This window comes from Anastrepha obliqua, unplaced genomic scaffold (assembly GCF_027943255.1).
Source record: "Anastrepha obliqua isolate idAnaObli1 unplaced genomic scaffold, idAnaObli1_1.0 ptg000071l, whole genome shotgun sequence".
In the NCBI taxonomy this organism is placed as follows: Eukaryota; Metazoa; Arthropoda; class Insecta; order Diptera; family Tephritidae; genus Anastrepha; species Anastrepha obliqua.
The window spans coordinates 222,501-232,500 of record NW_026562208.1 but is presented as its reverse complement, the minus strand read 5'-3'; the positions used below and the strand labels follow the sequence as shown (position 1 = coordinate 232,500).

General features: G+C 48.0%; 1 pseudogene; it reads right to left on the bottom strand.

Annotated features, from left to right (window-relative positions):
* Positions 1-7,158: 7,158 nt before the first annotated feature.
* LOC129251810 (large subunit ribosomal RNA) lies at positions 7,159-10,000 on the bottom strand (annotated as a pseudogene).

Here is a 10,000-nt window from a genome sequence, read left to right as displayed (position 1 = left end):
CCACCCACGAAGCATACATTCCTTCAACAACCTTTCACACTCTAGATACCCCCTTTCTACATCACCGTCGGATATCCATCCATCTAGCAGCGGCATACAAAGCCTCCTTCTCAACCTGAAGGTAAATGCCCGTTGCACAACTAACAGGTCAAGAGGAGGCGCACCTAACAACACCTGCAATGCATCCGTACTCACTGTACGGCATACAGGCATGCAGGCAAGCATCATAATGCGCTGGCACGCCATCAGATGACGTTTGCCAACCGACTTTAAAGCCGATTCGTACCATACAGCGGCACCATAAGTGGCACAGGCCACGAATAGGCCCCGATATACGGTGCGAACCGCACGCCGGCTAAGGCCCCAGTCAAATCTGACCACGCGCCGAACTTGCCCAACAGTTGCCTGCAGCCGCTCCCTCAACAACACTAAGTGTGGAGTAAAACACATCCTTTCACTCATAGCTAACCCCAGGTATTTGACTTGCGTCACATACCTAATCCCTATCCCATTCAAACGTACAATCGGTGGACGACTCGGGGACAATCTGCCCTTAAGCAGCATTGTCACCGTTTTGTCCATCGATATATCCACTCCCACATCTACCCCCCAATTGTGGGTCAATGTAAGGAGCTGCCCCCCCACTCGCTCCAATTCCTCACGCGAACGGCCCTCAACCAAAATGAGAAGGTCGTCCGCATACGCACAGTGTTTACAGAGTGGCTCTAACTGCCGAAGCAGGGAGTCCATCATGAGGTTCCAAATGAAGGGACCACAGACGGATCCCTGCGGACAGCCTCGCTCCACCCCAATCTCCACACTCCCGCCCACTCCTACCATGGATGCTTTTCTGTCCGAAAAATAACTCCGCCATAGAGTAATTTCCGGACAGCCAAGCTCCTCTAATCGCTGCAACACACGATCCCAGCGCAAGTAATCAAATGCCCCCTTAAAGTCAATAAATATGCCAAGGACATATTTATTGACGTTTTCCCTAACTACACTCTGAACATACAACCACGCATCCTCTATACCACGTCTTTTCCTAAACCCATACTGCCTATCCGACCTAACACCCCGAGTTAGCTCCTGAAGCCGCTCAACCATAACCCTTTCCAGCACTTTTCCAAGCACCGGAAGGAGGCTGATACCACGATAAGATCGAGGATCGCTCCTGATCTTATCGGGCGACTTCAAGAGTGCAACGACCCTAGCAATTTTCCACTCGCGTGGAAAATATCCCTCCCATATGCATTTATCATAAATGGCCTCCAAATATTCCGGAATGAACTTCCACAAGCATTTGCACATCTCTCCGTTCAAACCATCGAAACCTGGAGACCTTTTAGACCTGACCAGGCCAAATGCATAATCCAACTCCTCAGCTTCTATTGGAGGGACAGGCACCTCTTGTGCAGGAGGAACCTGAACCTCCGCCCTGGGAAAAAACTCGCCTAACAGAACATTGGCACACTCTCTCCACGTCGATAATACAGTATCACCTACGCGAAGAGAGCTAGCCATCTCATTTCGACGACCCCGACAGATCCTATAGACCTGTCCCCAAGGGTCGTCCCTATTTTCCCCCACAAATCTCCTCCACTCTTCCTCCTTCACTCTCACAAGCATCTTCTTATACTCTTTCATCCCTACGCTAAATTGATACTTGAGCTGAGACAGATTCTCCGAATTGGTCCGCCTGCCGCGTTGAAACAAACGCCTCAAGCGTCGGACAGACCTCCTCTTTGAATTTAACTCACTCGTCCACCATTTCACACCTTTCATTCTCACAGCCCTAGCTTTCCTAAACAATAAGTCATTCACACCCCAGACACATTCATATAGACGAGCAATTTGCTCGTCAACCCCCAATTCCTCAAACTCCCTAAGCGGTATATCCAATACCGCTTCCCTAACAGTATGTCCATATCGGTTCCAGTCGGTACACGAGGTACGCCATCGCCTCAATGGACTCCCCCCTTCTAGCTGCGGGGTACGGGGAGTAACCATAATTTGTATTAAATTATGGTCACTAATTCCCCAACCCCCCCTAACACTCCATTTACACTCGAACCTACCCGCTGCTGCGTCATTCATGAGCGTCACGTCAATGTCACTCACACCTCTAGGCCCCTCAAACGTATACCATACGCTTGGTTCGTTTGCTACAAGAAGGTTATTCGCCACAACCCACTCGCTCATAACCTCACCCCGAGTGTGGCTCCGATATCCAGCAGTATGCCTGGATACCTTGCTGAACCACATCGGGGAGGTAGCATTCGCGTCAAGACACACGATGGCAGGAATGCTACTCTCAAGTAGTAGCACCGCATCAATGTATCTTAAGTAGGGCTCTAGAGGCTCGTCAGACTTGCAGTACAAGCTGACGACATTCATTCTGCCGAATTCCCCCTCGACACACACACATACTCCCCACTGTGATGAGTCAACTACTACACAAGAGTAGCTTGGCTCACACACAGCTACTGCGGCCTTGACTCCAAGGTCCGTAAAGACCCTGAAGCCCCCAGGAAGGCCTCTCACCACCCCATTGGTGGAGTATGGTTCCTGGAGCAAAGCAATGCCGCAGCCCCCCTCCGAGATACACGCCCCCAATTCACACATCACGGCATATGACCCCTGACAGTTCAGTTGATATAGTTCAACCATCAATGTCTAGCGTTCGCACGGGCAACAATGGCACAGTACACCGGGCAGACAGTGGACATCATCAGATGTCCGGCTGGCTTGCCCTTAAATGCACAGTTGCGACAATGCGGGGCATTGCCACAACCTGCACTCCTGTGTCCTTCTTGCCCGCACCTACGGCAGACATCCTTCTTGGCTCTGCATTCTGCCACCCTGTGATCAAACCCCATGCATCGGAAGCAGCCGGGCGTCAGTTGGTCTGGCCGTACCCGGAAGGAAAACCACTTTATGTAGCAACGACCTGCTTCCAGGAGGGCGGACATTAGCATGTCCGTTCCCTCAAGGACAACATTCGTCACCCCATCGGGGCTGACCTTCCAAGGACGGCTGATCATCCTCACGTCCTTCTCACGGCACCCAGGGCTGAACTCCTTGAGGTTCAACCGGAACAACTCTCCCATGAAGTCTTCAGGGGAGATCTCCGTGTGGACCCCCTGGACCACAACCCTAGGCCCCAGCTTCCGGCGTATGCTCACATCGAGCCCCACTTCGGAAAACTTGGCATTTTTTGCCAAGTTATCCCTCTCGGCAACGGATGGGGTGCGAATAATCGCACCTCCATCCTTCAACGGGCGCACCTCGTGCACCCTAACCCCCATGGAAGGCCCTACCTCCTTCACCACTTTCTTAATCACCTCCTTGGAAGTAGTGGGGGTTTTACCCCTCACTACGACCGACCAGGTCTCAACTGGCTTGGGCACCGGCAACGCGGGCAACACAGGCGCAGGCGCCTGAGGTGCCGGCATCATCGCTGCACCAGCCAGCGCAGCTCCAGCCGTCCTCCGAGGTGCTTCCTCCCTACTTGTCTTTGTGGCTTCTAACCGCCCACGAAGATGGGCGATCTCCGCCACCATCTCCACAAAAAGCTCCTCGAACTCCAAGGAGTATCCCAGGAGGTCCTTAGCTAAACTCTTCGGGACGCCGTCCATGTCTATGACGGCTCCACTAAAGGCCGTCACAATGGACTTGAAGCGCCCCATAAACTGCGCCCCAACTTTCTTGCGTTCGGCATCCCCACCGATCGCACCCAAACCTTTCAGGGAAGCACCCAATTCCCCACGGATTTCCTCCAAACGCTTCCCTGCGGGACCTAATTTTTCCCCCGTCTTCCGCCCCTTGCGCCCACTCCCAATCTTTCCGCTTTCGGAACCACCCTCGCTTCCACTCACCTTTTCAGGTACCCTTAGGGTTACCTTCTCCACCGGAACCGCTGTACCTCCAGCGGTCTTCTTCTTAGTACGGGGAGGAGACCGCAAAATCACCTCCTCCTCTCCGGACGTCGTCTCGTCCATTGCAGACGATGGCACCGCCGAAACGCTTGGAAGAGGGGTGTTCGCCCTCTTCCTCACTCCTTCTAATTTGGGCATTGCCCAACGCTTCACCACTAAGGTTGCCGAATTCGCCGGATAAAGGCCTCCCGAGCAACAACAAAAACTGGGTCCCTTTTGGGCGACGGCAACTACTGCACGGCAGGAATGAGCCCCGCACAGGTACGCACACAGCGGCTGCACCTATCGGCGAGCCAAAGCAAAGCGCGAGGGCGTAGCCCACAGCGCCAACCAAAGGTCTGGCAAAGGCCACCACCAATGCCTTGCCGGACGGAACACTGTTCCCCGAACAAGGACGGGTCGACCGAGGTGGAGCTAACGCCGAGCTCGACCGCAGGCAAAACGCAGCACGCTCTGTTCGCGGCACCTGCACAAAGTATTCAACCTTGGCGCAGTACTTAACCCACGCACAAAAGGGGACGCCCTTTTTACTGTTGCCAAATATGGCAATATAGCGGCACGACAAACCTAGTGTACGCCCGCACTGTACTTCCACGCCGAAATGTAACGGCACACGCACACGAGAAGGACGCCAAAAATTAGCGGCACACGCCAAAAACCACGCCAGAAATAGCGGCACTCAAAAGTTGTAAACAACTTACCAACAAGGTACACTTGTACGCAATGTACAGCCACGCAAACGGTGGCGTCACTAGCACAACACACCACGCCGAAAAATAACGGCACGCCCGCAAAGTTGTAAACAACTTAATGGAAAATTTCCAACGCTGTATCTAGCGGCACTCACACGCACGCACAATGTGTCTATAGCACGGAGTATATTGGCACTCACTGAAGTGTCCAACAAAACTACCGTACGGCACTTAATCACTCGTAAACACTGTACAGCTACTACAAAGTAGCGTCACTCGCACAACGGCACTTTCAATCACAATTAATTGTAAACACTGTACCGCTATGGTACAGCCACAACAATATTAGCGTCACTCGCACAACTGTAATACACCGGTACTCACACACGAGTGTAACCGCAAAAGGAAATCACAAAAATCGCAAATCACCGCTTAGCACACGACACGTCCGCACTATTCAACAGTCAGACTGAGAATGAGTAGATAGGGACAACAACAACGTGTGGCGTTTTTTACGTGAGTTCCTGCTGGCGACAGCCCAAACCCACGGTGCTCAAAAGCACAACGGATCAAAACAATGCGTTGATCAGCGCCCCAAAAATGCCGAAGCATTTAAGGATACCAATTGGTAGTGTGGAATGGACACACTAACCACCTTGGTAGGGTTCGAGGTCTATCTAACCCTCTGCCGTTCTATGGGTCCCGGCACCCGGTTGCATTGCAACTCCACATCGAGCCAAAAGACTCTACCCGCATTTAGGTGTTAACCACAGCCACCACGAAACTCCCCGAAGGGCCGTTCCCAATGAACAGGTCGGAGCAAGCTCCGAGGGCCCCTGTTCCCCGTGGTACCAGATTTAAGTCTCCGGTCAGACCTCGTAGCCGAGACTACTACCAGTTGAGCTTCCATACAGCTCTGGACTGGTGGCCATTTCCCACACCTAAGCAACAACAGACAATGCACAGAACAACAGAATGCACAGACAAGAACGGCTAAAAACTAATCAACTGAACGCCTTAAATTACGTCGCCGCCTGAAAACCTCACGCGCATATTGCCCTAACATTTCGACATTCCGACGGTTGGCAATCACACCACTCACATCATACCGTCCATCAGTCCATCTAATCCCCACACCCGCAAGATCCCTAATGTCTGAGTACATCGGGCATTCACAGAGGACGTGCACCCAGTCCTCTCTTGCCGACCCACAAACACATTCCTCACTTGTGGACAAGCGCCTCTCATGCAAATAAGCATTGAGAGGCCCATGCCCTGTAAGGAGGAATCCCAGGCTGAGGGAAAATCCAAAATCAGGATTTTCCCCGACAAAGGAAACATCCCGAATGTACTCGTATGTCACGCGACCTTTGGAACTATTGTCCCATCGGTTTTGCCACCCACGAAGCATACATTCCTTCAACAACCTTTCACACTCTAAATACCCCCTTTCTACATCACCGTCGGATATCCATCCATCTAGCAGCGGCATACAAAGCCTCCTTCTCAACCTGAAGGCAACCGCCCGTTGCACGACTAACAGGTCAAGAGGAGGCGCACCTAACAACACTTGCAACGCATCCGTACTCACTGTACGGCATACAGGCAAACAGGCAAGCAACATAATGCGCTGGCACGCCATCAGATGACGTTTGCCAACCGACTTTAAAGCCCATTCGTACCATATAGCGGCACCATAAGTGGCACAGGCCACAAATAGGCCCCGATATACGGTACGAACCGCACGCCGGCTAAGACCCCAGTCAAATCTGACAACGCGACGCACTTGCCCAACGATTGCCTGCAGCCGCTCCCTCAACGAAACTAAGTGTGGAGTAAAACACATCCTTTCACTCATAGCTAACCCCAGGTATTTGACTTGCGTCACATACCTAATCCCTATCCCATTCAAACGTACAATCGGTGGACGACTCGGGGACAATCTGCCCTTAAGCAGCATTGTCACCGTTTTGTCCATCGATATGTCCACTCCCACATCTACCCCCCAATTGTGGGTAAATGTAAGGAGCTGCCCCCCCACTCGCTCTAGTTCCTCACGCGAACGGCCCTCAACCAAAATGAGAAGGTCGTCCGCATACGCACAGTGTTTACAGAGTGGCTCTGACTGCCGAAGCAGGGAGTCCATCATGAGGTTCCAAATGAAGGGACCACAGACGGATCCCTGCGGACAGCCTCGCTCCACCCCAATCTCCACACTCCCGCCCACTCCTACCATGGATGCTTTTCTGTCCGAAAAATAACTCCGCCATAGAGTAATTTCCGGACAGCCAAGCTCCTCTAATCGCTGCAACACACGATCCCAGCGCAAGTAATCAAATGCCCCCTTAAAGTCAATAAATATGCCAAGGACATATTTATTGACGTTTTCCCTAACTACACTCTGGACATACAACCACGCATCCTCTATACCACGTCTTTTCCTAAACCCATACTGCCTATCCGACCTAACACCCCGAGTTAGCTCCTGAAGCCGCTCAACCATAACCCTTTCCAGCACTTTTCCAAGTACTGGAAGGAGGCTGATACCACGATAAGATCGAGGATCGCTCCTGATCTTATCGGGCGACTTCAAGAGTGCAACGACCCTAGCAATTTTCCACTCGCGTGGAAAATATCCCTCCCATAGGGACAGTAGGAATCTCGTTAATCCATTCATGCGCGTCACTAATTAGATGACGAGGCATTTGGCTACCTTAAGAGAGTCATAGTTACTCCCGCCGTTTACCCGCGCTTACTTGAATTTCTTCACTTTGACATTCAGAGCACTGGGCAGAAATCACATTGTGTCAACACCCGTTAGGGCCATCACAATGCTTTGTTTTAATTAGACAGTCGGATTCCCCAAGTCCGTGCCAGTTCTGAATTGATTGTTAATTGATAATCGTTATAATTTAAAAGGAATATATATCGAATGATATAATTCCTTAAAAATTTTAGCAAGAAAGTTCCACAATTGGCTACGTAACTACTATCCGGGGAACAAGAATCGTAATTCTCTATTTACCCAGAACGAGTACATAAACCATGGTATTGCTTCCCAATCAAGCCCGACTATCTCAATCTTCAGAGCCAATCCTTATCCCGAAGTTACGGATCTAATTTGCCGACTTCCCTTACCTACATTATTCTATCGACTAGAGACTCTTCACCTTGGAGACCAGCTGCGGATATTGGTACGGCCTGTTGAGAAGTTTGCGTGACCCCACCATAAATTTTCAAGGTCCGAGGAGAAAATATCGACACAACAGTAAATGTCATGCTCTTCTAGTCCATCTACCATATCTCTCTTCGAAAGACTTCCATGGTAGTACGACTATAAAACAGAAAAGAAAACTCTTCCGATATCTCTCGACGGCTTCTTTATGGTCGTTCCTGTTGCCAGGATGAGCACAAGGCCCATTTTTAATAACAAACGGATACTCAACAGGTTACGGAATTGGAACCGTATTCCCTTTCGTTCAAAATAATTCAAGTATTTTAATTATTTTTAAATATATTTTTATTAATATTTTTTTTTATTAAAAACTTGAAAATTTTCGGCTTTCGCCTTGAACTTAGGACCGACTAACTCGTGATCAACCACTGTTCACACGAAACCCTTCTCCACTTCAGTCCTCCAAGGTCTCATTCGATTATTTGCTACTACCACCAAGATCTGTACCAATAGCGGCTCCATGCAGGCTTACGCCAAACACTTCTAAGCACACTATTGTACCCTCCTACTCACTAAAGTTTCAAAATTTATAAATCAATCGAAATTGTTTTATAAATCATCTACTTTAGCGGTAATGTATAGGTATACAACTTAAGCGCCATCCATTTTAAGGGCTAGTTGCTTCGGCAGGTGAGTTGTTACACACTCCTTAGCGGATTACGACTTCCATGTCCACCGTCCTGCTGTTTTAAGCAACCAACGCCTTTCATGGTATCTGCATGAGTTGTTAATTTAGGCACCGTAACATTACGTTTGGTTCATCCCACAGCGCCAGTTCTGCTTACCAAAAGTGGCCCACTGGGCACATTATATCATAACCTCAACCTTCATATCAAGAAAGGTGAGGTTCTTACCCATTTAAAGTTTGAGAATAGGTTAAAATCGTTTCGACCCTAAGGCCTCTAATCATTCGCTTTACCAGATAAGATTATTTTATATAATTTTTAAATGCACCAGCTATCCTGAGGGAAACTTCGGAGGGAACCAGCTACTAGATGGTTCGATTGGTCTTTCGCCCCTATACTCAATTCTGACAATCGATTTGCACGTCAGAACTGTTTCGGTCTTCCATCAGGGTTTCCCCTGACTTCAACCTGATCAAGTATAGTTCACCATCTTTCGGGTCACAGCATATATGCTCAAGGTACGCTCCAGTTAGAGGTATAAATAATAATAAATTATCATTATACATAACTATATGGAACGCCCCGGGATTGAATTAATTGACTATTTATTAAAAAATAGACTAAAAATTAATCCCATTAATATTTAAGTTAAGTTAATTATGCCATTAAGTTTAATATAACTCAATGACTTGCACATATGTTAGACTCCTTGGTCCGTGTTTCAAGACGGGTCCCGAAGGTATCCTGAATCTTTCGCATTGTTAATCATATAAATGCATACAAATAAATATTAATATCATAGATATTAAATTTTTTGTAAAATTCAAAAAATGAATTTTAGCATTATATATAATAAAATCTATCAACACTTTATCAAATCATTAGTATTTATTCTATGTTAATATGCTTAAAAAGCAAATTAATTTAAATAAACTTAATATCACCAATGATCTTTTGATAAATACTTTATTATGTTAATAGATTACAATGTCCTTATATGAAAAAAATGCACATTATTTTTTTAATTATTTAATGATGAATTTTTCATAATGGATATTCAGGTTCATCGGGCTTAACCTCTAAGCAGTTTCACGTACTATTTAACTCTCTATTCAGAGTTCTTTTCAACTTTCCCTCACGGTACTTGTTTACTATCGGTCTCATGGTTATATTTAGTTTTAGATGGAGTTTACCACCCACTTAGTGCTGCACTATCAAGCAACACGACTCTTTGGAAATATCTTTCTAGTAATCATTAACGTTATACGGGCCTGGCACCCTCTATGGGTAAATGGCCTCATTTAAGAAGGACTTAAATCGTTAATTTCTCATACTAGATATTAAGATATTCCATACACTGCATCTCACATTTGACATATAGACAAAGTGACTTAGTGCTGAACTATTTTCTTTTCGCTCGCCGCTACTAAGAAAATCCTTGTTAGTTTCTTTTCCTCCCCTCATTAATATGCTTAAATTCAGGGGGTAATCCCATATGAGTTGAGGTTG